This window comes from Dermacentor albipictus, chromosome 3 (genome assembly GCF_038994185.2).
Source record: "Dermacentor albipictus isolate Rhodes 1998 colony chromosome 3, USDA_Dalb.pri_finalv2, whole genome shotgun sequence".
Taxonomy (NCBI): Eukaryota; Metazoa; Arthropoda; class Arachnida; order Ixodida; family Ixodidae; genus Dermacentor; species Dermacentor albipictus.
In genome coordinates, this window is record NC_091823.1 from 171049730 (window position 1) to 171072626 (window position 22897).

A 22897-nucleotide genomic window follows, 5' to 3' on the forward strand; every position below is an offset into this window, starting at 1 on the left:
TTGCTCCATCACGTACGCGGCAGTCTTTCCGCGAACAATACACGCACACGTCGATTACTCCGTTTGTGGATGTTCGCTGCATGCGTGCGTGCAAGTAAGTCATGCTCGCTCACAAAAACAAGAAAGAGGGGGAGCGCATTATGCGTGCGTTGCAGCCCACAATGTGCCACTTTATCGACGAGTTGTCATTGAGCTGTATGCGGGCGGGCGTGATAGCGAAGAGGTTAGAAGCTCGTGCGACTAAATTTTGCATGCAGCATTACGTCCGTCATTCCGCGCAGAATATCGCGTAGTGGCCTGCATATTGGTTTCACACTTCGGCGTCGGCTCTACCAGCAGGCTCCAGTTGAACGTAAGTAACAGTAAAAGCAGCTGCCCACACACACACACACACAAAAAAAAACGTCACAGAAACACGGAATAATAAAAAAAAGCAAAAAGAAGGGTGCCATCAGCACTCGGTGTTCCCAGGTGGTCTCCCTCCCAAGTACTGACCGAGCCCAATGCTGCTTAGCTTCGGGGATCGGACGAGAACCGGCGTATTCAGCATGGTATGGCCGATGGCAGGGATGCTGTGTTTCCGACTGCACCTGTATCGTGCTATGTGCATTCGCCCAGTGAATGTATTGCTCCATCACGTACGCGGCAGTCTTTCCGCGAACAATACACGCACACGTCGATTACTCCGTTTGTGGTTGTTCGCTGCATGCGTGCGTGCAAGTAAGTCATGCTCGCTCACAAAAACAAGAAAGAGGGGGAGCGCATTATGCGTGCGTTGCAGCCCACAATGTGCCACTTTATCGACGAGTTGTCATTGAGCTGTATGCGGGCGGGCGTGATAGCGAAGCGGTTAGAAGCTCGTGCGACTAAATTTTGCATGCAGCATTACGTCCGTCATTCCGCGCAGAATATCGCGTAGTGGCCTGCATATTGGTTTCACACTTCGGCGTCGGCTCTACCAGCAGGCTCCAGTTGAACGTAAGTAACAGTAAAAGCAGCTGCCCACACACACACACACACAAAAAAAAACGTCACAGAAACACGGAATAATAAAAAAAAGCAAAAAGAAGGGTGCCATCAGCACTCGGTGTTCCCAGGTGGTCTCCCTCCCAAGTACTGACCGAGCCCAATGCTGCTTAGCTTCGGGGATCGGACGAGAACCGGCGTATTCAGCATGGTATGGCCGATGGCATGGATGCTGTGTTTCCTACTGCACCTGTATCGTGCTATGTGCATTCGCCCAGTGAATGTATTGCTCCATCACGTACGCGGCAGTCTTTCCGCGAACAATACACGCACACGTCGATTACTCCGTTTGTGGTTGTTCGCTGCATGCGTGCGTGCAAGTAAGTCATGCTCGCTCACAAAAACAAGAAAGAGGGGGAGCGCATTATGCGTGCGTTGCAGCCCACAATGTGCCACTTTATCGACGAGTTGTCATTGAGCTGTATGCGGGCGGGCGTGATAGCGAAGCGGTTAGAAGCTCGTGCGACTAAATTTTGCATGCAGCATTACGTCCGTCATTCCGCGCAGAATATCGCGTAGTGGCCTGCATATTGGTTTCACACTTCGGCGTCGGCTCTACCAGCAGGCTCCAGTTGAACGTAAGTAACAGTAAAAGCAGCTGCCCACACACACACACACAAAAAAAAAACGTCACAGAAACACGGAATAATAAAAAAAAAGCAAAAAGAAGGGTGCCATCAGCACTCGGTGTTCCCAGGTGGTCTCCCTCCCAAGTACTGACCGAGCCCAATGCTGCTTAGCTTCGGGGATCGGACGAGAACCGGCGTATTCAGCATGGTATGGCCGATGGCATGGATGCTGTGTTTCCTACTGCACCTGTATCGTGCTATGTGCATTCGCCCAGTGAATGTATTGCTCCATCACGTACGCGGCAGTCTTTCCGCGAACAATACACGCACACGTCGATTACTCCGTTTGTGGATGTTCGCTGCATGCGTGCGTGCAAGTAAGTCATGCTCGCTCACAAAAACAAGAAAGAGGGGGAGCGCATTATGCGTGCGTTGCAGCCCACAATGTGCCACTTTATCGACGAGTTGTCATTGAGCTGTATGCGGGCGGGCGTGATAGCGAAGCGGTTAGAAGCTCGTGCGACTAAATTTTGCATGCAGCATTACGTCCGTCATTCCGCGCAGAATATCGCGTAGTGGCCTGCATATTGGTTTCACACTTCGGCGTCGGCTCTACCAGCAGGCTCCAGTTGAACGTAAGTAACAGTAAAAGCAGCTGCCCACACACACACACACACAAAAAAAAACGTCACAGAAACACGGAATAATAAAAAAAAGCAAAAAGAAGGGTGCCATCAGCACTCGGTGTTCCCAGGTGGTCTCCCTCCCAAGTACTGACCGAGCCCAATGCTGCTTAGCTTCGGGGATCGGACGAGAACCGGCGTATTCAGCATGGTATGGCCGATGGCAGGGATGCTGTGTTTCCGACTGCACCTGTATCGTGCTATGTGCATTCGCCCAGTGAATGTATTGCTCCATCACGTACGCGGCAGTCTTTCCGCGAACAATACACGCACACGTCGATTACTCCGTTTGTGGTTGTTCGCTGCATGCGTGCGTGCAAGTAAGTAAGTCATGCTCGCTCACAAAAACAAGAAAGAGGGGGAGCGCATTATGCGTGCGTTGCAGCCCACAATGTGCCACTTTATCGACGAGTTGTCATTGAGCTGTATGCGGGCGGGCGTGATAGCGAAGCGGTTAGAAGCTCGTGCGACTAAATTTTGCATGCAGCATTACGTCCGTCATTCCGCGCAGAATATCGCGTAGTGGCCTGCATATTGGTTTCACACTTCGGCGTCGGCTCTACCAGCAGGCTCCAGTTGAACGTAAGTAACAGTAAAAGCAGCTGCCCACACACACACACACACAAAAAAAAAACGTCACAGAAACACGGAATAATAAAAAAAAGCAAAAAGAAGGGTGCCATCAGCACTCGGTGTTCCCAGGTGGTCTCCCTCCCAAGTACTGACCGAGCCCAATGCTGCTTAGCTTCGGGGATCGGACGAGAACCGGCGTATTCAGCATGGTATGGCCGATGGCATGGATGCTGTGTTTCCTACTGCACCTGTATCGTGCTATGTGCATTCGCCCAGTGAATGTATTGCTCCATCACGTACGCGGCAGTCTTTCCGCGAACAATACACGCACACGTCGATTACTCCGTTTGTGGATGTTCGCTGCATGCGTGCGTGCAAGTAAGTCATGCTCGCTCACAAAAACAAGAAAGAGGGGGAGCGCATTATGCGTGCGTTGCAGCCCACAATGTGCCACTTTATCGACGAGTTGTCATTGAGCTGTATGCGGGCGGGCGTGATAGCGAAGCGGTTAGAAGCTCGTGCGACTAAATTTTGCATGCAGCATTACGTCCGTCATTCCGCGCAGAATATCGCGTAGTGGCCTGCATATTGGTTTCACACTTCGGCGTCGGCTCTACCAGCAGGCTCCAGTTGAACGTAAGTAACAGTAAAAGCAGCTGCCCACACACACACACACACAAAAAAAACGTCACAGAAACACGGAATAATAAAAAAAAGCAAAAAGAAGGGTGCCATCAGCACTCGGTGTTCCCAGGTGGTCTCCCTCCCAAGTACTGACCGAGCCCAATGCTGCTTAGCTTCGGGGATCGGACGAGAACCGGCGTATTCAGCATGGTATGGCCGATGGCAAGGATGCTGTGTTTCCGACTGCACCTGTATCGTGCTATGTGCATTCGCCCAGTGAATGTATTGCTCCATCACGTACGCGGCAGTCTTTCCGCGAACAATACACGCACACGTCGATTACTCCGTTTGTGGTTGTTCGCTGCATGCGTGCGTGCAAGTAAGTCATGCTCGCTCACAAAAACAAGAAAGAGGGGGAGCGCATTATGCGTGCGTTGCAGCCCACAATGTGCCACTTTATCGACGAGTTGTCATTGAGCTGTATGCGGGCGGGCGTGATAGCGAAGCGGTTAGAAGGTCGTGCGACTAAATTTTGCATGCAGCATTACGTCCGTCATTCCGCGCAGAATATCGCGTAGTGGCCTGCATATTGGTTTCACACTTCGGCGTCGGCTCTACCAGCAGGCTCCAGTTGAACGTAAGTAACAGTAAAAGCAGCTGCCCACACACACACACACACACAAAAAAAAACGTCACAGAAACACGGAATAATAAAAAAAAGCAAAAAGAAGGGTGCCATCAGCACTCGGTGTTCCCAGGTGGTCTCCCTCCCAAGTACTGACCGAGCCCAATGCTGCTTAGCTTCGGGGATCGGACGAGAACCGGCGTATTCAGCATGGTATGGCCGATGGCAAGGATGCTGTGTTTCCGACTGCACCTGTATCGTGCTATGTGCATTCGCCCAGTGAATGTATTGCTCCATCACGTACGCGGCAGTCTTTCCGCGAACAATACACGCACACGTCGATTACTCCGTTTGTGGTTGTTCGCTGCATGCGTGCGTGCAAGTAAGTAAGTCATGCTCGCTCACAAAAACAAGAAAGAGGGGGAGCGCATTATGCGTGCGTTGCAGCCCACAATGTGCCACTTTATCGACGAGTTGTCATTGAGCTGTATGCGGGCGGGCGTGATAGCGAAGCGGTTAGAAGCTCGTGCGACTAAATTTTGCATGCAGCATTACGTCCGTCATTCCGCGCAGAATATCGCGTAGTGGCCTGCATATTGGTTTCACACTTCGGCGTCGGCTCTACCAGCAGGCTCCAGTTGAACGTAAGTAACAGTAAAAGCAGCTGCCCACACACACACACACACACAAAAAAAACGTCACAGAAACACGGAATAATAAAAAAAGCAAAAAGAAGGGTGCCATCAGCACTCGGTGTTCCCAGGTGGTCTCCCTCCCAAGTACTGACCGAGCCCAATGCTGCTTAGCTTCGGGGATCGGACGAGAACCGGCGTATTCAGCATGGTATGGCCGATGGCATGGATGCTGTGTTTCCTACTGCACCTGTATCGTGCTATGTGCATTCGCCCAGTGAATGTATTGCTCCATCACGTACGCGGCAGTCTTTCCGCGAACAATACACGCACACGTCGATTACTCCGTTTGTGGATGTTCGCTGCATGCGTGCGTGCAAGTAAGTCATGCTCGCTCACAAAAACAAGAAAGAGGGGGAGCGCATTATGCGTGCGTTGCAGCCCACAATGTGCCACTTTATCGACGAGTTGTCATTGAGCTGTATGCGGGCGGGCGTGATAGCGAAGCGGTTAGAAGCTCGTGCGACTAAATTTTGCATGCAGCATTACGTCCGTCATTCCGCGCAGAATATCGCGTAGTGGCCTGCATATTGGTTTCACACTTCGGCGTCGGCTCTACCAGCAGGCTCCAGTTGAACGTAAGTAACAGTAAAAGCAGCTGCCCACACACACACACACACAAAAAAAAACGTCACAGAAACACGGAATAATAAAAAAAAGCAAAAAGAAGGGTGCCATCAGCACTCGGTGTTCCCAGGTGGTCTCCCTCCCAAGTACTGACCGAGCCCAATGCTGCTTAGCTTCGGGGATCGGACGAGAACCGGCGTATTCAGCATGGTATGGCCGATGGCAAGGATGCTGTGTTTCCGACTGCACCTGTATCGTGCTATGTGCATTCGCCCAGTGAATGTATTGCTCCATCACGTACGCGGCAGTCTTTCCGCGAACAATACACGCACACGTCGATTACTCCGTTTGTGGTTGTTCGCTGCATGCGTGCGTGCAAGTAAGTCATGCTCGCTCACAAAAACAAGAAAGAGGGGGAGCGCATTATGCGTGCGTTGCAGCCCACAATGTGCCACTTTATCGACGAGTTGTCATTGAGCTGTATGCGGGCGGGCGTGATAGCGAAGCGGTTAGAAGCTCGTGCGACTAAATTTTGCATGCAGCATTACGTCCGTCATTCCGCGCAGAATATCGCGTAGTGGCCTGCATATTGGTTTCACACTTCGGCGTCGGCTCTACCAGCAGGCTCCAGTTGAACGTAAGTAACAGTAAAAGCAGCTGCCCACACACACACACACACACAAAAAAAAACGTCACAGAAACACGGAATAATAAAAAAAAAGCAAAAAGAAGGGTGCCATCAGCACTCGGTGTTCCCAGGTGGTCTCCCTCCCAAGTACTGACCGAGCCCAATGCTGCTTAGCTTCGGGGATCGGACGAGAACCGGCGTATTCAGCATGGTATGGCCGATGGCATGGATGCTGTGTTTCCTACTGCACCTGTATCGTGCTATGTGCATTCGCCCAGTGAATGTATTGCTCCATCACGTACGCGGCAGTCTTTCCGCGAACAATACACGCACACGTCGATTACTCCGTTTGTGGTTGTTCGCTGCATGCGTGCGTGCAAGTAAGTCATGCTCGCTCACAAAAACAAGAAAGAGGGGGAGCGCATTATGCGTGCGTTGCAGCCCACAATGTGCCACTTTATCGACGAGTTGTCATTGAGCTGTATGCGGGCGGGCGTGATAGCGAAGCGGTTAGAAGCTCGTGCGACTAAATTTTGCATGCAGCATTACGTCCGTCATTCCGCGCAGAATATCGCGTAGTGGCCTGCATATTGGTTTCACACTTCGGCGTCGGCTCTACCAGCAGGCTCCAGTTGAACGTAAGTAACAGTAAAAGCAGCTGCCCACACACACACACACACACAAAAAAAAACGTCACAGAAACACGGAATAATAAAAAAAAGCAAAAAGAAGGGTGCCATCAGCACTCGGTGTTCCCAGGTGGTCTCCCTCCCAAGTACTGACCGAGCCCAATGCTGCTTAGCTTCGGGGATCGGACGAGAACCGGCGTATTCAGCATGGTATGGCCGATGGCAAGGATGCTGTGTTTCCGACTGCACCTGTATCGTGCTATGTGCATTCGCCCAGTGAATGTATTGCTCCATCACGTACGCGGCAGTCTTTCCGCGAACAATACACGCACACGTCGATTACTCCGTTTGTGGTTGTTCGCTGCATGCGTGCGTGCAAGTAAGTCATGCTCGCTCACAAAAACAAGAAAGAGGGGGAGCGCATTATGCGTGCGTTGCAGCCCACAATGTGCCACTTTATCGACGAGTTGTCATTGAGCTGTATGCGGGCGGGCGTGATAGCGAAGCGGTTAGAAGCTCGTGCGACTAAATTTTGCATGCAGCATTACGTCCGTCATTCCGCGCAGAATATCGCGTAGTGGCCTGCATATTGGTTTCACACTTCGGCGTCGGCTCTACCAGCAGGCTCCAGTTGAACGTAAGTAACAGTAAAAGCAGCTGCCCACACACACACACACACAAAAAAAACGTCACAGAAACACGGAATAATAAAAAAAAAGCAAAAAGAAGGGTGCCATCAGCACTCGGTGTTCCCAGGTGGTCTCCCTCCCAAGTACTGACCGAGCCCAATGCTGCTTAGCTTCGGGGATCGGACGAGAACCGGCGTATTCAGCATGGTATGGCCGATGGCATGGATGCTGTGTTTCCTACTGCGCCTGTATCGTGCTATGTGCATTCGCCCAGTGAATGTATTGCTCCATCACGTACGCGGCAGTCTTTCCGCGAACAATACACGCACACGTCGATTACTCCGTTTGTGGTTGTTCGCTGCATGCGTGCGTGCAAGTAAGTCATGCTCGCTCACAAAAACAAGAAAGAGGGGGAGCGCATTATGCGTGCGTTGCAGCCCACAATGTGCCACTTTATCGACGAGTTGTCATTGAGCTGTATGCGGGCGGGCGTGATAGCGAAGCGGTTAGAAGCTCGTGCGACTAAATTTTGCATGCAGCATTACGTCCGTCATTCCGCGCAGAATATCGCGTAGTGGCCTGCATATTGGTTTCACACTTCGGCGTCGGCTCTACCAGCAGGCTCCAGTTGAACGTAAGTAACAGTAAAAGCAGCTGCCCACACACACACACACAAAAAAAAACGTCACAGAAACACGGAATAATAAAAAAAAAGCAAAAAGAAGGGTGCCATCAGCACTCGGTGTTCCCAGGTGGTCTCCCTCCCAAGTACTGACCGAGCCCAATGCTGCTTAGCTTCGGGGATCGGACGAGAACCGGCGTATTCAGCATGGTATGGCCGATGGCATGGATGCTGTGTTTCCTACTGCACCTGTATCGTGCTATGTGCATTCGCCCAGTGAATGTATTGCTCCATCACGTACGCGGCAGTCTTTCCGCGAACAATACACGCACACGTCGATTACTCCGTTTGTGGTTGTTCGCTGCATGCGTGCGTGCAAGTAAGTCATGCTCGCTCACAAAAACAAGAAAGAGGGGGAGCGCATTATGCGTGCGTTGCAGCCCACAATGTGCCACTTTATCGACGAGTTGTCATTGAGCTGTATGCGGGCGGGCGTGATAGCGAAGCGGTTAGAAGCTCGTGCGACTAAATTTTGCATGCAGCATTACGTCCGTCATTCCGCGCAGAATATCGCGTAGTGGCCTGCATATTGGTTTCACACTTCGGCGTCGGCTCTACCAGCAGGCTCCAGTTGAACGTAAGTAACAGTAAAAGCAGCTGCCCACACACACACACACACACAAAAAAAACGTCACAGAAACACGGAATAATAAAAAAAAGCAAAAAGAAGGGTGCCATCAGCACTCGGTGTTCCCAGGTGGTCTCCCTCCCAAGTACTGACCGATCCCAATGCTGCTTAGCTTCGGGGATCGGACGAGAACCGGCGTATTCAGCATGGTATGGCCGATGGCATGGATGCTGTGTTTCCTACTGCACCTGTATCGTGCTATGTGCATTCGCCCAGTGAATGTATTGCTCCATCACGTACGCGGCAGTCTTTCCGCGAACAATACACGCACACGTCGATTACTCCGTTTGTGGTTGTTCGCTGCATGCGTGCGTGCAAGTAAGTCATGCTCGCTCACAAAAACAAGAAAGAGGGGGAGCGCATTATGCGTGCGTTGCAGCCCACAATGTGCCACTTTATCGACGAGTTGTCATTGAGCTGTATGCGGGCGGGCGTGATAGCGAAGCGGTTAGAAGCTCGTGCGACTAAATTTTGCATGCAGCATTACGTCCGTCATTCCGCGCAGAATATCGCGTAGTGGCCTGCATATTGGTTTCACACTTCGGCGTCGGCTCTACCAGCAGGCTCCAGTTGAACGTAAGTAACAGTAAAAGCAGCTGCCCACACACACACACACACACAAAAAAACGTCACAGAAACACGGAATAATAAAAAAAAGCAAAAAGAAGGGTGCCATCAGCACTCGGTGTTCCCAGGTGGTCTCCCTCCCAAGTACTGACCGAGCCCAATGCTGCTTAGCTTCGGGGATCGGACGAGAACCGGCGTATTCAGCATGGTATGGCCGATGGCAAGGATGCTGTGTTTCCGACTGCACCTGTATCGTGCTATGTGCATTCGCCCAGTGAATGTATTGCTCCATCACGTACGCGGCAGTCTTTCCGCGAACAATACACGCACACGTCGATTACTCCGTTTGTGGTTGTTCGCTGCATGCGTGCGTGCAAGTAAGTAAGTCATGCTCGCTCACAAAAACAAGAAAGAGGGGGAGCGCATTATGCGTGCGTTGCAGCCCACAATGTGCCACTTTATCGACGAGTTGTCATTGAGCTGTATGCGGGCGGGCGTGATAGCGAAGCGGTTAGAAGCTCGTGCGACTAAATTTTGCATGCAGCATTACGTCCGTCATTCCGCGCAGAATATCGCGTAGTGGCCTGCATATTGGTTTCACACTTCGGCGTCGGCTCTACCAGCAGGCTCCAGTTGAACGTAAGTAACAGTAAAAGCAGCTGCCCACACACACACACACACACAAAAAAAAAACGTCACAGAAACACGGAATAATAAAAAAAAGCAAAAAGAAGGGTGCCATCAGCACTCGGTGTTCCCAGGTGGTCTCCCTCCCAAGTACTGACCGAGCCCAATGCTGCTTAGCTTCGGGGATCGGACGAGAACCGGCGTATTCAGCATGGTATGGCCGATGGCATGGATGCTGTGTTTCCTACTGCACCTGTATCGTGCTATGTGCATTCGCCCAGTGAATGTATTGCTCCATCACGTACGCGGCAGTCTTTCCGCGAACAATACACGCACACGTCGATTACTCCGTTTGTGGATGTTCGCTGCATGCGTGCGTGCAAGTAAGTCATGCTCGCTCACAAAAACAAGAAAGAGGGGGAGCGCATTATGCGTGCGTTGCAGCCCACAATGTGCCACTTTATCGACGAGTTGTCATTGAGCTGTATGCGGGCGGGCGTGATAGCGAAGCGGTTAGAAGCTCGTGCGACTAAATTTTGCATGCAGCATTACGTCCGTCATTCCGCGCAGAATATCGCGTAGTGGCCTGCATATTGGTTTCACACTTCGGCGTCGGCTCTACCAGCAGGCTCCAGTTGAACGTAAGTAACAGTAAAAGCAGCTGCCCACACACACACACACAAAAAAAAAACGTCACAGAAACACGGAATAATAAAAAAAAGCAAAAAGAAGGGTGCCATCAGCACTCGGTGTTCCCAGGTGGTCTCCCTCCCAAGTACTGACCGAGCCCAATGCTGCTTAGCTTCGGGGATCGGACGAGAACCGGCGTATTCAGCATGGTATGGCCGATGGCAAGGATGCTGTGTTTCCGACTGCACCTGTATCGTGCTATGTGCATTCGCCCAGTGAATGTATTGCTCCATCACGTACGCGGCAGTCTTTCCGCGAACAATACACGCACACGTCGATTACTCCGTTTGTGGTTGTTCGCTGCATGCGTGCGTGCAAGTAAGTCATGCTCGCTCACAAAAACAAGAAAGAGGGGGAGCGCATTATGCGTGCGTTGCAGCCCACAATGTGCCACTTTATCGACGAGTTGTCATTGAGCTGTATGCGGGCGGGCGTGATAGCGAAGCGGTTAGAAGCTCGTGCGACTAAATTTTGCATGCAGCATTACGTCCGTCATTCCGCGCAGAATATCGCGTAGTGGCCTGCATATTGGTTTCACACTTCGGCGTCGGCTCTACCAGCAGGCTCCAGTTGAACGTAAGTAACAGTAAAAGCAGCTGCCCACACACACACACAAAAAAAAAAACGTCACAGAAACACGGAATAATAAAAAAAAGCAAAAAGAAGGGTGCCATCAGCACTCGGTGTTCCCAGGTGGTCTCCCTCCCAAGTACTGACCGAGCCCAATGCTGCTTAGCTTCGGGGATCGGACGAGAACCGGCGTATTCAGCATGGTATGGCCGATGGCATGGATGCTGTGTTTCCTACTGCACCTGTATCGTGCTATGTGCATTCGCCCAGTGAATGTATTGCTCCATCACGTACGCGGCAGTCTTTCCGCGAACAATACACGCACACGTCGATTACTCCGTTTGTGGTTGTTCGCTGCATGCGTGCGTGCAAGTAAGTCATGCTCGCTCACAAAAACAAGAAAGAGGGGGAGCGCATTATGCGTGCGTTGCAGCCCACAATGTGCCACTTTATCGACGAGTTGTCATTGAGCTGTATGCGGGCGGGCGTGATAGCGAAGCGGTTAGAAGCTCGTGCGACTAAATTTTGCATGCAGCATTACGTCCGTCATTCCGCGCAGAATATCGCGTAGTGGCCTGCATATTGGTTTCACACTTCGGCGTCGGCTCTACCAGCAGGCTCCAGTTGAACGTAAGTAACAGTAAAAGCAGCTGCCCACACACACACACACAAAAAAAAACGTCACAGAAACACGGAATAATAAAAAAAAGCAAAAAGAAGGGTGCCATCAGCACTCGGTGTTCCCAGGTGGTCTCCCTCCCAAGTACTGACCGAGCCCAATGCTGCTTAGCTTCGGGGATCGGACGAGAACCGGCGTATTCAGCATGGTATGGCCGATGGCATGGATGCTGTGTTTCCTACTGCACCTGTATCGTGCTATGTGCATTCGCCCAGTGAATGTATTGCTCCATCACGTACGCGGCAGTCTTTCCGCGAACAATACACGCACACGTCGATTACTCCGTTTGTGGATGTTCGCTGCATGCGTGCGTGCAAGTAAGTCATGCTCGCTCACAAAAACAAGAAAGAGGGGGAGCGCATTATGCGTGCGTTGCAGCCCACAATGTGCCACTTTATCGACGAGTTGTCATTGAGCTGTATGCGGGCGGGCGTGATAGCGAAGCGGTTAGAAGCTCGTGCGACTAAATTTTGCATGCAGCATTACGTCCGTCATTCCGCGCAGAATATCGCGTAGTGGCCTGCATATTGGTTTCACACTTCGGCGTCGGCTCTACCAGCAGGCTCCAGTTGAACGTAAGTAACAGTAAAAGCAGCTGCCCACACACACACACACACAAAAAAAAACGTCACAGAAACACGGAATAATAAAAAAAAGCAAAAAGAAGGGTGCCATCAGCACTCGGTGTTCCCAGGTGGTCTCCCTCCCAAGTACTGACCGAGCCCAATGCTGCTTAGCTTCGGGGATCGGACGAGAACCGGCGTATTCAGCATGGTATGGCCGATGGCAGGGATGCTGTGTTTCCGACTGCACCTGTATCGTGCTATGTGCATTCGCCCAGTGAATGTATTGCTCCATCACGTACGCGGCAGTCTTTCCGCGAACAATACACGCACACGTCGATTACTCCGTTTGTGGTTGTTCGCTGCATGCGTGCGTGCAAGTAAGTCATGCTCGCTCACAAAAACAAGAAAGAGGGGGAGCGCATTATGCGTGCGTTGCAGCCCACAATGTGCCACTTTATCGACGAGTTGTCATTGAGCTGTATGCGGGCGGGCGTGATAGCGAAGCGGTTAGAAGCTCGTGCGACTAAATTTTGCATGCAGCATTACGTCCGTCATTCCGCGCAGAATATCGCGTAGTGGCCTGCATATTGGTTTCACACTTCGGCGTCGGCTCTACCAGCAGGCTCCAGTTGAACGTAAGTAACAGTAAAAGCAGCTGCCCACACACACACACACACAAAAAAAACGTCACAGAAACACGGAATAATAAAAAAAAGCAAAAAGAAGGGTGCCATCAGCACTCGGTGTTCCCAGGTGGTCTCCCTCCCAAGTACTGACCGAGCCCAATGCTGCTTAGCTTCGGGGATCGGACGAGAACCGGCGTATTCAGCATGGTATGGCCGATGGCATGGATGCTGTGTTTCCTACTGCACCTGTATCGTGCTATGTGCATTCGCCCAGTGAATGTATTGCTCCATCACGTACGCGGCAGTCTTTCCGCGAACAATACACGCACACGTCGATTACTCCGTTTGTGGTTGTTCGCTGCATGCGTGCGTGCAAGTAAGTCATGCTCGCTCACAAAAACAAGAAAGAGGGGGAGCGCATTATGCGTGCGTTGCAGCCCACAATGTGCCACTTTATCGACGAGTTGTCATTGAGCTGTATGCGGGCGGGCGTGATAGCGAAGCGGTTAGAAGCTCGTGCGACTAAATTTTGCATGCAGCATTACGTCCGTCATTCCGCGCAGAATATCGCGTAGTGGCCTGCATATTGGTTTCACACTTCGGCGTCGGCTCTACCAGCAGGCTCCAGTTGAACGTAAGTAACAGTAAAAGCAGCTGCCCACACACACACACACAAAAAAAAAACGTCACAGAAACACGGAATAATAAAAAAAAAGCAAAAAGAAGGGTGCCATCAGCACTCGGTGTTCCCAGGTGGTCTCCCTCCCAAGTACTGACCGAGCCCAATGCTGCTTAGCTTCGGGGATCGGACGAGAACCGGCGTATTCAGCATGGTATGGCCGATGGCATGGATGCTGTGTTTCCTACTGCACCTGTATCGTGCTATGTGCATTCGCCCAGTGAATGTATTGCTCCATCACGTACGCGGCAGTCTTTCCGCGAACAATACACGCACACGTCGATTACTCCGTTTGTGGATGTTCGCTGCATGCGTGCGTGCAAGTAAGTCATGCTCGCTCACAAAAACAAGAAAGAGGGGGAGCGCATTATGCGTGCGTTGCAGCCCACAATGTGCCACTTTATCGACGAGTTGTCATTGAGCTGTATGCGGGCGGGCGTGATAGCGAAGCGGTTAGAAGCTCGTGCGACTAAATTTTGCATGCAGCATTACGTCCGTCATTCCGCGCAGAATATCGCGTAGTGGCCTGCATATTGGTTTCACACTTCGGCGTCGGCTCTACCAGCAGGCTCCAGTTGAACGTAAGTAACAGTAAAAGCAGCTGCCCACACACACACACACACAAAAAAAAACGTCACAGAAACACGGAATAATAAAAAAAAGCAAAAAGAAGGGTGCCATCAGCACTCGGTGTTCCCAGGTGGTCTCCCTCCCAAGTACTGACCGAGCCCAATGCTGCTTAGCTTCGGGGATCGGACGAGAACCGGCGTATTCAGCATGGTATGGCCGATGGCAGGGATGCTGTGTTTCCGACTGCACCTGTATCGTGCTATGTGCATTCGCCCAGTGAATGTATTGCTCCATCACGTACGCGGCAGTCTTTCCGCGAACAATACACGCACACGTCGATTACTCCGTTTGTGGTTGTTCGCTGCATGCGTGCGTGCAAGTAAGTCATGCTCGCTCACAAAAACAAGAAAGAGGGGGAGCGCATTATGCGTGCGTTGCAGCCCACAATGTGCCACTTTATCGACGAGTTGTCATTGAGCTGTATGCGGGCGGGCGTGATAGCGAAGCGGTTAGAAGCTCGTGCGACTAAATTTTGCATGCAGCATTACGTCCGTCATTCCGCGCAGAATATCGCGTAGTGGCCTGCATATTGGTTTCACACTTCGGCGTCGGCTCTACCAGCAGGCTCCAGTTGAACGTAAGTAACAGTAAAAGCAGCTGCCCACACACACACACACACAAAAAAAAACGTCACAGAAACACGGAATAATAAAAAAAGCAAAAAGAAGGGTGCCATCAGCACTCGGTGTTCCCAGGTGGTCTCCCTCCCAAGTACTGACCGAGCCCAATGCTGCTTAGCTTCGGGGATCGGACGAGAACCGGCGTATTCAGCATGGTATGGCCGATGGCAGGGATGCTGTGTTTCCGACTGCACCTGTATCGTGCTATGTGCATTCGCCCAGTGAATGTATTGCTCCATCACGTACGCGGCAGTCTTTCCGCGAACAATACACGCACACGTCGATTACTCCGTTTGTGGTTGTTCGCTGCATGCGTGCGTGCAAGTAAGTCATGCTCGCTCACAAAAACAAGAAAGAGGGGGAGCGCATTATGCGTGCGTTGCAGCCCACAATGTGCCACTTTATCGACGAGTTGTCATTGAGCTGTATGCGGGCGGGCGTGATAGCGAAGCGGTTAGAAGCTCGTGCGACTAAATTTTGCATGCAGCATTACGTCCGTCATTCCGCGCAGAATATCGCGTAGTGGCCTGCATATTGGTTTCACACTTCGGCGTCGGCTCTACCAGCAGGCTCCAGTTGAACGTAAGTAACAGTAAAAGCAGCTGCCCACACACACACACACACAAAAAAAAACGTCACAGAAACACGGAATAATAAAAAAAAGCAAAAAGAAGGGTGCCATCAGCACTCGGTGTTCCCAGGTGGTCTCCCTCCCAAGTACTGACCGAGCCCAATGCTGCTTAGCTTCGGGGATCGGACGAGAACCGGCGTATTCAGCATGGTATGGCCGATTTTTTTTTTTTTTTCTTTATTTCCAGCTTGGCTACAAGCCTCAAAAGTGTTTGTGATCATAGATCACACTCGTTTTATGTGTGTCAACGTATCAAGCATTGACAACACAGCTTCATCGCAGTCATTCATCTTGTACACGTCACGCACCTTCACAACCATTTCCACAAAATATTCATACACAGTTCGGCCTTTAACATCGCAATGTCTATATGCCAACAGACTACGCCATACTGCGTGCAGTCCAAGTAAAAAGATAACATCCATCTGTTCAAAATCGCGTTCAGGGGGTAAAAAACGAATGCCATGTGGATTGAGGGGTAGGTCTATCTTTAACGTTCTCTGTAATATATCCCAAAAGAATATGGCATTATTACAATCAATGAAAACATGTTCAATCGTTTCAGCTTTGTTGCACAGAAAGCATCTGCTTCCCCATGGCACATAAATCCCTCTTTCCTCTAGCCACGTTTTAACAGGCAAGGTTCCCGTGTGAAGCTTGAAGAAGAATGTTTTAACGTTCGCCGGTATACACATATTTTTAACCCTTTTAAGTACGTCTTGCCCATGCCCTTGTTGAAAATTTAACCGATATAATGGAACAGGGAACACACTTTCAATGAGATCCTTCATAAGACGCTTTCTTTTTACATTGGAGAGGTACTCAAGGGAAAATCTCGCCCTAAGGAAGCGATAGGACGTTAAAACTTCACGCAAGAACCTTGAAATTGTGTAGTGAGGGTCAATGGCTGAAGAAACAAAAAATTCAGGCATAGAAACTGTTAACATGGTTTGAAAAAAACAACACAGAAACGGGTCTCTTTCGTCCCTTATCAATATGAAACGTGATACAACTTGCTGAAGAAACAAGTGGCACACCGGCATGGATGCTGTGTTTCCTACTGCACCTGTATCGTGCTATGTGCATTCGCCCAGTGAATGTATTGCTCCATCACGTACGCGGCAGTCTTTCCGCGAACAATACACGCACACGTCGATTACTCCGTTTGTGGTTGTTCGCTGCATGCGTGCGTGCAAGTAAGTCATGCTCGCTCACAAAAACAAGAAAGAGGGGGAGCGCATTATGCGTGCGTTGCAGCCCACAATGTGCCACTTTATCGACGAGTTGTCATTGAGCTGTATGCGGGCGGGCGTGATAGCGAAGCGGTTAGAAGCTCGTGCGACTAAATTTTGCATGCAGCATTACGTCCGTCATTCCGCGCAGAATATCGCGTAGTGGCCTGCATATTGGTTTCACACTTCGGCGTCGGCTCTACCAGCAGGCTCCAGTTGAACGTAAGTAACAGTAAAAGCAGCTGCCCACACACACACACACAAAAAAAAAACGTCACAGAAACACGGAATAATAAAAAAAAGCAAAAAGAAGGGTGCCATCAGCACTCGGTGTTCCCAGGTGGTCTCCCTCCCAAGTACTGACCGAGCCCAATGCTGCTTAGCTTCGGGGATCGGACGAGAACCGGCGTATTCAGCATGGTATGGCCGATGGCAGGGATGCTGTGTTTCCGACTGCACCTGTATCGTGCTATGTGCATTCGCCCAGTGAATGTATTGCTCCATCACGTACGCGGCAGTCTTTCCGCGAACAATACACGCACACGTCGATTACTCCGTTTGTGGTTGTTCGCTGCATGCGTGCGTGCAAGTAAGTCATGCTCGCTCACAAAAACAAGAAAGAGGGGGAGCGCATTATGCGTGCGTTGCAGCCCACAATGTGCCACTTTATCGACGAGTTGTCATTGAGCTGTATGCGGGCGGGCGTGATAGCGAAGCGGTTAGAAGCTCGTGCGACTAAATTTTGCATGCAGCATTACGTCCGTCATTCCGCGCAGAATATCGCGTAGTGGCCTGCATATTGGTTTCACACTTCGGCGTCGGCTCTACCAGCAGGCTCCAGTTGAACGTAAGTAACAGTAAAAGCAGCTGCCCACACACACACACACACAAAAAAAAACGTCACAGAAACACGGAATAATAAAAAAAAGCAAAAAGAAGGGTGCCATCAGCACTCGGTGTTCCCAGGTGGTCTCCCTCCCAAGTACTGACCGAGCCCAATGCTGCTTAGCTTCGGGGATCGGACGAGAACCGGCGTATTCAGCATGGTATGGCCGATGGCATGGATGCTGTGTTTCCTACTGCACCTGTATCGTGCTATGTGCATTCGCCCAGTGAATGTATTGCTCCATCACGTACGCGGCAGTCTTTCCGCGAACAATACACGCACACGTCGATTACTCCGTTTGTGGTTGTTCGCTGCATGCGTGCGTGCAAGTAAGTCATGCTCGCTCACAAAAACAAGAAAGAGGGGGAGCGCATTATGCGTGCGTTGCAGCCCACAATGTGCCACTTTATCGACGAGTTGTCATTGAGCTGTATGCGGGCGGGCGTGATAGCGAAGCGGTTAGAAGCTCGTGCGACTAAATTTTGCATGCAGCATTACGTCCGTCATTCCGCGCAGAATATCGCGTAGTGGCCTGCATATTGGTTTCACACTTCGGCGTCGGCTCTACCAGCAGGCTCCAGTTGAACGTAAGTAACAGTAAAAGCAGCTGCCCACACACACACACACAAAAAAAAACGTCACAGAAACACGGAATAATAAAAAAAAAGCAAAAAGAAGGGTGCCATCAGCACTCGGTGTTCCCAGGTGGTCTCCCTCCCAAGTACTGACCGAGCCCAATGCTGCTTAGCTTCGGGGATCGGACGAGAACCGGCGTATTCAGCATGGTATGGCCGATGGGAGGGATGCTGTATTTCCGACTGCACCTGTATCGTGCTATGTGCATTCGCCCAGTGAATGTATTGCTCCATCACGTACGCGGCAGTCTTTCCGCGAACAATACACGCACACGTCGATTACTCCGTTTGTGGTTGTTCGCTGCATGCGTGCGTGCAAGTAAGTCATGCTCGCTCACAAAAACAAGAAAGAGGGGGAGCGCATTATGCGTGCGTTGCAGCCCACAATGTGCCACTTTATCGACGAGTTGTCATTGAGCTGTATGCGGGCGGGCGTGATAGCGAAGCGGTTAGAAGCTCGTGCGACTAAATTTTGCATGCAGCATTACGTCCGTCATTCCGCGCAGAATATCGCGTAGTGGCCTGCATATTGGTTTCACACTTCGGCGTCGGCTCTACCAGCAGGCTCCAGTTGAACGTAAGTAACAGTAAAAGCAGCTGCCCACACACACACACACACAAAAAAAACGTCACAGAAACACGGAATAATAAAAAAAAGCAAAAAGAAGGGTGCCATCAGCACTCGGTGTTCCCAGGTGGTCTCCCTCCCAAGTACTGACCGAGCCCAATGCTGCTTAGCTTCGGGGATCGGACGAGAACCGGCGTATTCAGCATGGTATGGCCGATGGCAGGGATGCTGTGTTTCCGACTGCACCTGTATCGTGCTATGTGCATTCGCCCAGTGAATGTATTGCTCCATCACGTACGCGGCAGTCTTTCCGCGAACAATACACGCACACGTCGATTACTCCGTTTGTGGTTGTTCGCTGCATGCGTGCGTGCAAGTAAGTCATGCTCGCTCACAAAAACAAGAAAGAGGGGGAGCGCATTATGCGTGCGTTGCAGCCCACAATGTGCCACTTTATCGACGAGTTGTCATTGAGCTGTATGCGGGCGGGCGTGATAGCGAAGCGGTTAGAAGCTCGTGCGACTAAATTTTGCATGCAGCATTACGTCCGTCATTCCGCGCAGAATATCGCGTAGTGGCCTGCATATTGGTTTCACACTTCGGCGTCGGCTCTACCAGCAGGCTCCAGTTGAACGTAAGTAACAGTAAAAGCAGCTGCCCACACACACACACACACAAAAAAAAACGTCACAGAAACACGGAATAATAAAAAAAAGCAAAAAGAAGGGTGCCATCAGCACTCGGTGTTCCCAGGTGGTCTCCCTCCCAAGTACTGACCGAGCCCAATGCTGCTTAGCTTCGGGGATCGGACGAGAACCGGCGTATTCAGCATGGTATGGCCGATGGCAGGGATGCTGTGTTTCCGACTGCACCTGTATCGTGCTATGTGCATTCGCCCAGTGAATGTATTGCTCCATCACGTACGCGGCAGTCTTTCCGCGAACAATACACGCACACGTCGATTACTCCGTTTGTGGTTGTTCGCTGCATGCGTGCGTGCAAGTAAGTCATGCTCGCTCACAAAAACAAGAAAGAGGGGGAGCGCATTATGCGTGCGTTGCAGCCCACAATGTGCCACTTTATCGACGAGTTGTCATTGAGCTGTATGCGGGCGGGCGTGATAGCGAAGCGGTTAGAAGCTCGTGCGACTAAATTTTGCATGCAGCATTACGTCCGTCATTCCGCGCAGAATATCGCGTAGTGGCCTGCATATTGGTTTCACACTTCGGCGTCGGCTCTACCAGCAGGCTCCAGTTGAACGTAAGTAACAGTAAAAGCAGCTGCCCACACACACACACACACAAAAAAAACGTCACAGAAACACGGAATAATAAAAAAAAGCAAAAAGAAGGGTGCCATCAGCACTCGGTGTTCCCAGGTGGTCTCCCTCCCAAGTACTGACCGAGCCCAATGCTGCTTAGCTTCGGGGATCGGACGAGAACCGGCGTATTCAGCATGGTATGGCCGATGGCAGGGATGCTGTGTTTCCGACTGCACCTGTATCGTGCTATGTGCATTCGCCCAGTGAATGTATTGCTCCATCACGTACGCGGCAGTCTTTCCGCGAACAATACACGCACACGTCGATTACTCCGTTTGTGGTTGTTCGCTGCATGCGTGCGTGCAAGTAAGTCATGCTCGCTCACAAAAACAAGAAAGAGGGGGAGCGCATTATGCGTGCGTTGCAGCCCACAATGTGCCACTTTATCGACGAGTTGTCATTGAGCTGTATGCGGGCGGGCGTGATAGCGAAGCAGTTAGAAGCTCGTGCGACTAAATTTTGCATGCAGCATTACGTCCGTCATTCCGCGCAGAATATCGCGTAGTGGCCTGCATATTGGTTTCACACTTCGGCGTCGGCTCTACCAGCAGGCTCCAGTTGAACGTAAGTAACAGTAAAAGCAGCTGCCCACACACACACACACACAAAAAAAAACGTCACAGAAACACGGAATAATAAAAAAAGCAAAAAGAAGGGTGCCATCAGCACTCGGTGTTCCCAGGTGGTCTCCCTCCCAAGTACTGACCGAGCCCAATGCTGCTTAGCTTCGGGGATCGGACGAGAACCGGCGTATTCAGCATGGTATGGCCGATGGCAGGGATGCTGTGTTTCCGACTGCACCTGTATCGTGCTATGTGCATTCGCCCAGTGAATGTATTGCTCCATCACGTACGCGGCAGTCTTTCCGCGAACAATACACGCACACGTCGATTACTCCGTTTGTGGTTGTTCGCTGCATGCGTGCGTGCAAGTAAGTCATGCTCGCTCACAAAAACAAGAAAGAGGGGGAGCGCATTATGCGTGCGTTGCAGCCCACAATGTGCCACTTTATCGACGAGTTGTCATTGAGCTGTATGCGGGCGGGCGTGATAGCGAAGCGGTTAGAAGCTCGTGCGACTAAATTTTGCATGCAGCATTACGTCCGTCATTCCGCGCAGAATATCGCGTAGTGGCCTGCATATTGGTTTCACACTTCGGCGTCGGCTCTACCAGCAGGCTCCAGTTGAACGTAAGTAACAGTAAAAGCAGCTGCCCACACACACACACACACACAAAAAAACGTCACAGAAACACGGAATAATAAAAAAAAGCAAAAAGAAGGGTGCCATCAGCACTCGGTGTTCCCAGGTGGTCTCCCTCCCAAGTACTGACCGAGCCCAATGCTGCTTAGCTTCGGGGATCGGACGAGAACCGGCGTATTCAGCATGGTATGGCCGATGGCATGGATGCTGTGTTTCCTACTGCACCTGTACCGTGCTATGTGCATTCGCCCAGTGAATGTATTGCTCCATCACGTACGCGGCAGTCTTTCCGCGAACAATACACGCACACGTCGATTACTCCGTTTGTGGTTGTTCGCTGCATGCGTGCGTGCAAGTAAGTCATGCTCGCTCACAAAAACAAGAAAGAGGGGGAGCGCATTATGCGTGCGTTGCAGCCCACAATGTGCCACTTTATCGACGAGTTGTCATTGAGCTGTATGCGGGCGGGCGTGATAGCGAAGCGGTTAGAAGCTCGTGCGACTAAATTTTGCATGCAGCATTACGTCCGTCATTCCGCGCAGAATATCGCGTAGTGGCCTGCATATTGGTTTCACACTTCGGCGTCGGCTCTACCAGCAGGCTCCAGTTGAACGTAAGTAACAGTAAAAGCAGCTGCCCACACACACACACACAAAAAAAACGTCACAGAAACACGGAATAATAAAAAAAAAGCAAAAAGAAGGGTGCCATCAGCACTCGGTGTTCCCAGGTGGTCTCCCTCCCAAGTACTGACCGAGCCCAATGCTGCTTAGCTTCGGGGATCGGACGAGAACCGGCGTATTCAGCATGGTATGGCCGATGGCAGGGATGCTGTGTTTCCGACTGCACCTGTATCGTGCTATGTGCATTCGCCCAGTGAATGTATTGCTCCATCACGTACGCGGCAGTCTTTCCGCGAACAATACACGCACACGTCGATTACTCCGTTTGTGGTTGTTCGCTGCATGCGTGCGTGCAAGTAAGTCATGCTCGCTCACAAAAACAAGAAAGAGGGGGAGCGCATTATGCGTGCGTTGCAGCCCACAATGTGCCACTTTATCGACGAGTTGTCATTGAGCTGTATGCGGGCGGGCGTGATAGCGAAGCGGTTAGAAGCTCGTGCGACTAAATTTTGCATGCAGCATTACGTCCGTCATTCCGCGCAGAATATCGCGTAGTGGCCTGCATATTGGTTTCACACTTCGGCGTCGGCTCTACCAGCAGGCTCCAGTTGAACGTAAGTAACAGTAAAAGCAGCTGCCCACACACACACACACAAAAAAAAAACGTCACAGAAACACGGAATAATAAAAAAAAGCAAAAAGAAGGGTGCCATCAGCACTCGGTGTTCCCAGGTGGTCTCCCTCCCAAGTACTGACCGAGCCCAATGCTGCTTAGCTTCGGGGATCGGACGAGAACCGGCGTATTCAGCATGGTATGGCCGATGGCAGGGATGCTGTGTTTCCGACTGCACCTGTATCGTGCTATGTGCATTCGCCCAGTGAATGTATTGCTCCATCACGTACGCGGCAGTCTTTCCGCGAACAATACACGCACACGTCGATTACTCCGTTTGTGGTTGTTCGCTGCATGCGTGCGTGCAAGTAAGTCAT

General features: G+C 51.1%; 32 non-coding genes and 3 pseudogenes across 32 annotated transcripts; all 35 read right to left on the bottom strand.

Moving 5' to 3' along the window:
- Positions 1 to 446: 446 nt before the first annotated feature.
- Positions 447 to 565, bottom strand: LOC139058581 (5S ribosomal RNA). Its single transcript, XR_011513567.1, has one exon. It is a non-coding gene; the product is annotated as a 5S ribosomal RNA (ribosomal RNA).
- A 507-nt stretch (positions 566 to 1072) lies between these two features.
- LOC139058582 (5S ribosomal RNA) lies at positions 1073 to 1191 on the bottom strand. Its single transcript, XR_011513568.1, has one exon. It is a non-coding gene; the product is annotated as a 5S ribosomal RNA (ribosomal RNA).
- A 507-nt stretch (positions 1192 to 1698) lies between these two features.
- LOC139058583 (5S ribosomal RNA) lies at positions 1699 to 1817 on the bottom strand. Its single transcript, XR_011513569.1, has one exon. It is a non-coding gene; the product is annotated as a 5S ribosomal RNA (ribosomal RNA).
- Positions 1818 to 2324: 507 nt separating this feature from the next.
- LOC139058584 (5S ribosomal RNA) lies at positions 2325 to 2443 on the bottom strand. Its single transcript, XR_011513570.1, has one exon. It is a non-coding gene; the product is annotated as a 5S ribosomal RNA (ribosomal RNA).
- Positions 2444 to 2955: 512 nt separating this feature from the next.
- On the bottom strand, positions 2956 to 3074 carry LOC139058585 (5S ribosomal RNA). Its single transcript, XR_011513571.1, has one exon. It is a non-coding gene; the product is annotated as a 5S ribosomal RNA (ribosomal RNA).
- A 506-nt stretch (positions 3075 to 3580) lies between these two features.
- On the bottom strand, positions 3581 to 3699 carry LOC139058586 (5S ribosomal RNA). The gene has a single exon (XR_011513572.1). It is a non-coding gene; the product is annotated as a 5S ribosomal RNA (ribosomal RNA).
- A 509-nt stretch (positions 3700 to 4208) lies between these two features.
- LOC139058587 (5S ribosomal RNA) lies at positions 4209 to 4327 on the bottom strand. The gene has a single exon (XR_011513573.1). It is a non-coding gene; the product is annotated as a 5S ribosomal RNA (ribosomal RNA).
- Positions 4328 to 4838: 511 nt separating this feature from the next.
- LOC139058588 (5S ribosomal RNA) lies at positions 4839 to 4957 on the bottom strand. The gene has a single exon (XR_011513574.1). It is a non-coding gene; the product is annotated as a 5S ribosomal RNA (ribosomal RNA).
- Positions 4958 to 5464: 507 nt separating this feature from the next.
- On the bottom strand, positions 5465 to 5583 carry LOC139058589 (5S ribosomal RNA). The gene has a single exon (XR_011513575.1). It is a non-coding gene; the product is annotated as a 5S ribosomal RNA (ribosomal RNA).
- Positions 5584 to 6093: 510 nt separating this feature from the next.
- On the bottom strand, positions 6094 to 6212 carry LOC139058590 (5S ribosomal RNA). Its single transcript, XR_011513576.1, has one exon. It is a non-coding gene; the product is annotated as a 5S ribosomal RNA (ribosomal RNA).
- A 509-nt stretch (positions 6213 to 6721) lies between these two features.
- On the bottom strand, positions 6722 to 6840 carry LOC139058592 (5S ribosomal RNA). The gene has a single exon (XR_011513578.1). It is a non-coding gene; the product is annotated as a 5S ribosomal RNA (ribosomal RNA).
- A 507-nt stretch (positions 6841 to 7347) lies between these two features.
- LOC139058593 (5S ribosomal RNA) lies at positions 7348 to 7466 on the bottom strand. The gene has a single exon (XR_011513579.1). It is a non-coding gene; the product is annotated as a 5S ribosomal RNA (ribosomal RNA).
- Positions 7467 to 7972: 506 nt separating this feature from the next.
- On the bottom strand, positions 7973 to 8091 carry LOC139058594 (5S ribosomal RNA). The gene has a single exon (XR_011513580.1). It is a non-coding gene; the product is annotated as a 5S ribosomal RNA (ribosomal RNA).
- A 508-nt stretch (positions 8092 to 8599) lies between these two features.
- LOC139058152 (5S ribosomal RNA) lies at positions 8600 to 8718 on the bottom strand (annotated as a pseudogene).
- A 507-nt stretch (positions 8719 to 9225) lies between these two features.
- On the bottom strand, positions 9226 to 9344 carry LOC139058595 (5S ribosomal RNA). Its single transcript, XR_011513581.1, has one exon. It is a non-coding gene; the product is annotated as a 5S ribosomal RNA (ribosomal RNA).
- A 514-nt stretch (positions 9345 to 9858) lies between these two features.
- On the bottom strand, positions 9859 to 9977 carry LOC139058596 (5S ribosomal RNA). The gene has a single exon (XR_011513582.1). It is a non-coding gene; the product is annotated as a 5S ribosomal RNA (ribosomal RNA).
- A 506-nt stretch (positions 9978 to 10483) lies between these two features.
- Positions 10484 to 10602, bottom strand: LOC139058597 (5S ribosomal RNA). The gene has a single exon (XR_011513583.1). It is a non-coding gene; the product is annotated as a 5S ribosomal RNA (ribosomal RNA).
- Positions 10603 to 11107: 505 nt separating this feature from the next.
- Positions 11108 to 11226, bottom strand: LOC139058598 (5S ribosomal RNA). The gene has a single exon (XR_011513584.1). It is a non-coding gene; the product is annotated as a 5S ribosomal RNA (ribosomal RNA).
- A 505-nt stretch (positions 11227 to 11731) lies between these two features.
- LOC139058599 (5S ribosomal RNA) lies at positions 11732 to 11850 on the bottom strand. Its single transcript, XR_011513585.1, has one exon. It is a non-coding gene; the product is annotated as a 5S ribosomal RNA (ribosomal RNA).
- A 507-nt stretch (positions 11851 to 12357) lies between these two features.
- On the bottom strand, positions 12358 to 12476 carry LOC139058600 (5S ribosomal RNA). The gene has a single exon (XR_011513586.1). It is a non-coding gene; the product is annotated as a 5S ribosomal RNA (ribosomal RNA).
- A 506-nt stretch (positions 12477 to 12982) lies between these two features.
- Positions 12983 to 13101, bottom strand: LOC139058601 (5S ribosomal RNA). Its single transcript, XR_011513587.1, has one exon. It is a non-coding gene; the product is annotated as a 5S ribosomal RNA (ribosomal RNA).
- Positions 13102 to 13608: 507 nt separating this feature from the next.
- LOC139058603 (5S ribosomal RNA) lies at positions 13609 to 13727 on the bottom strand. The gene has a single exon (XR_011513589.1). It is a non-coding gene; the product is annotated as a 5S ribosomal RNA (ribosomal RNA).
- Positions 13728 to 14234: 507 nt separating this feature from the next.
- On the bottom strand, positions 14235 to 14353 carry LOC139058604 (5S ribosomal RNA). Its single transcript, XR_011513590.1, has one exon. It is a non-coding gene; the product is annotated as a 5S ribosomal RNA (ribosomal RNA).
- A 506-nt stretch (positions 14354 to 14859) lies between these two features.
- On the bottom strand, positions 14860 to 14978 carry LOC139058605 (5S ribosomal RNA). The gene has a single exon (XR_011513592.1). It is a non-coding gene; the product is annotated as a 5S ribosomal RNA (ribosomal RNA).
- Positions 14979 to 15485: 507 nt separating this feature from the next.
- LOC139058246 (5S ribosomal RNA) lies at positions 15486 to 15604 on the bottom strand (annotated as a pseudogene).
- A 1383-nt stretch (positions 15605 to 16987) lies between these two features.
- LOC139058606 (5S ribosomal RNA) lies at positions 16988 to 17106 on the bottom strand. Its single transcript, XR_011513593.1, has one exon. It is a non-coding gene; the product is annotated as a 5S ribosomal RNA (ribosomal RNA).
- Positions 17107 to 17613: 507 nt separating this feature from the next.
- Positions 17614 to 17732, bottom strand: LOC139058607 (5S ribosomal RNA). The gene has a single exon (XR_011513594.1). It is a non-coding gene; the product is annotated as a 5S ribosomal RNA (ribosomal RNA).
- Positions 17733 to 18238: 506 nt separating this feature from the next.
- On the bottom strand, positions 18239 to 18357 carry LOC139058110 (5S ribosomal RNA; annotated as a pseudogene).
- Positions 18358 to 18863: 506 nt separating this feature from the next.
- Positions 18864 to 18982, bottom strand: LOC139058608 (5S ribosomal RNA). The gene has a single exon (XR_011513595.1). It is a non-coding gene; the product is annotated as a 5S ribosomal RNA (ribosomal RNA).
- Positions 18983 to 19489: 507 nt separating this feature from the next.
- Positions 19490 to 19608, bottom strand: LOC139058609 (5S ribosomal RNA). Its single transcript, XR_011513596.1, has one exon. It is a non-coding gene; the product is annotated as a 5S ribosomal RNA (ribosomal RNA).
- Positions 19609 to 20114: 506 nt separating this feature from the next.
- Positions 20115 to 20233, bottom strand: LOC139058610 (5S ribosomal RNA). Its single transcript, XR_011513597.1, has one exon. It is a non-coding gene; the product is annotated as a 5S ribosomal RNA (ribosomal RNA).
- A 506-nt stretch (positions 20234 to 20739) lies between these two features.
- On the bottom strand, positions 20740 to 20858 carry LOC139058611 (5S ribosomal RNA). The gene has a single exon (XR_011513598.1). It is a non-coding gene; the product is annotated as a 5S ribosomal RNA (ribosomal RNA).
- Positions 20859 to 21365: 507 nt separating this feature from the next.
- Positions 21366 to 21484, bottom strand: LOC139058612 (5S ribosomal RNA). The gene has a single exon (XR_011513599.1). It is a non-coding gene; the product is annotated as a 5S ribosomal RNA (ribosomal RNA).
- A 505-nt stretch (positions 21485 to 21989) lies between these two features.
- LOC139058614 (5S ribosomal RNA) lies at positions 21990 to 22108 on the bottom strand. Its single transcript, XR_011513601.1, has one exon. It is a non-coding gene; the product is annotated as a 5S ribosomal RNA (ribosomal RNA).
- A 506-nt stretch (positions 22109 to 22614) lies between these two features.
- Positions 22615 to 22733, bottom strand: LOC139058615 (5S ribosomal RNA). Its single transcript, XR_011513602.1, has one exon. It is a non-coding gene; the product is annotated as a 5S ribosomal RNA (ribosomal RNA).
- Positions 22734 to 22897: the final 164 nt, after the last annotated feature.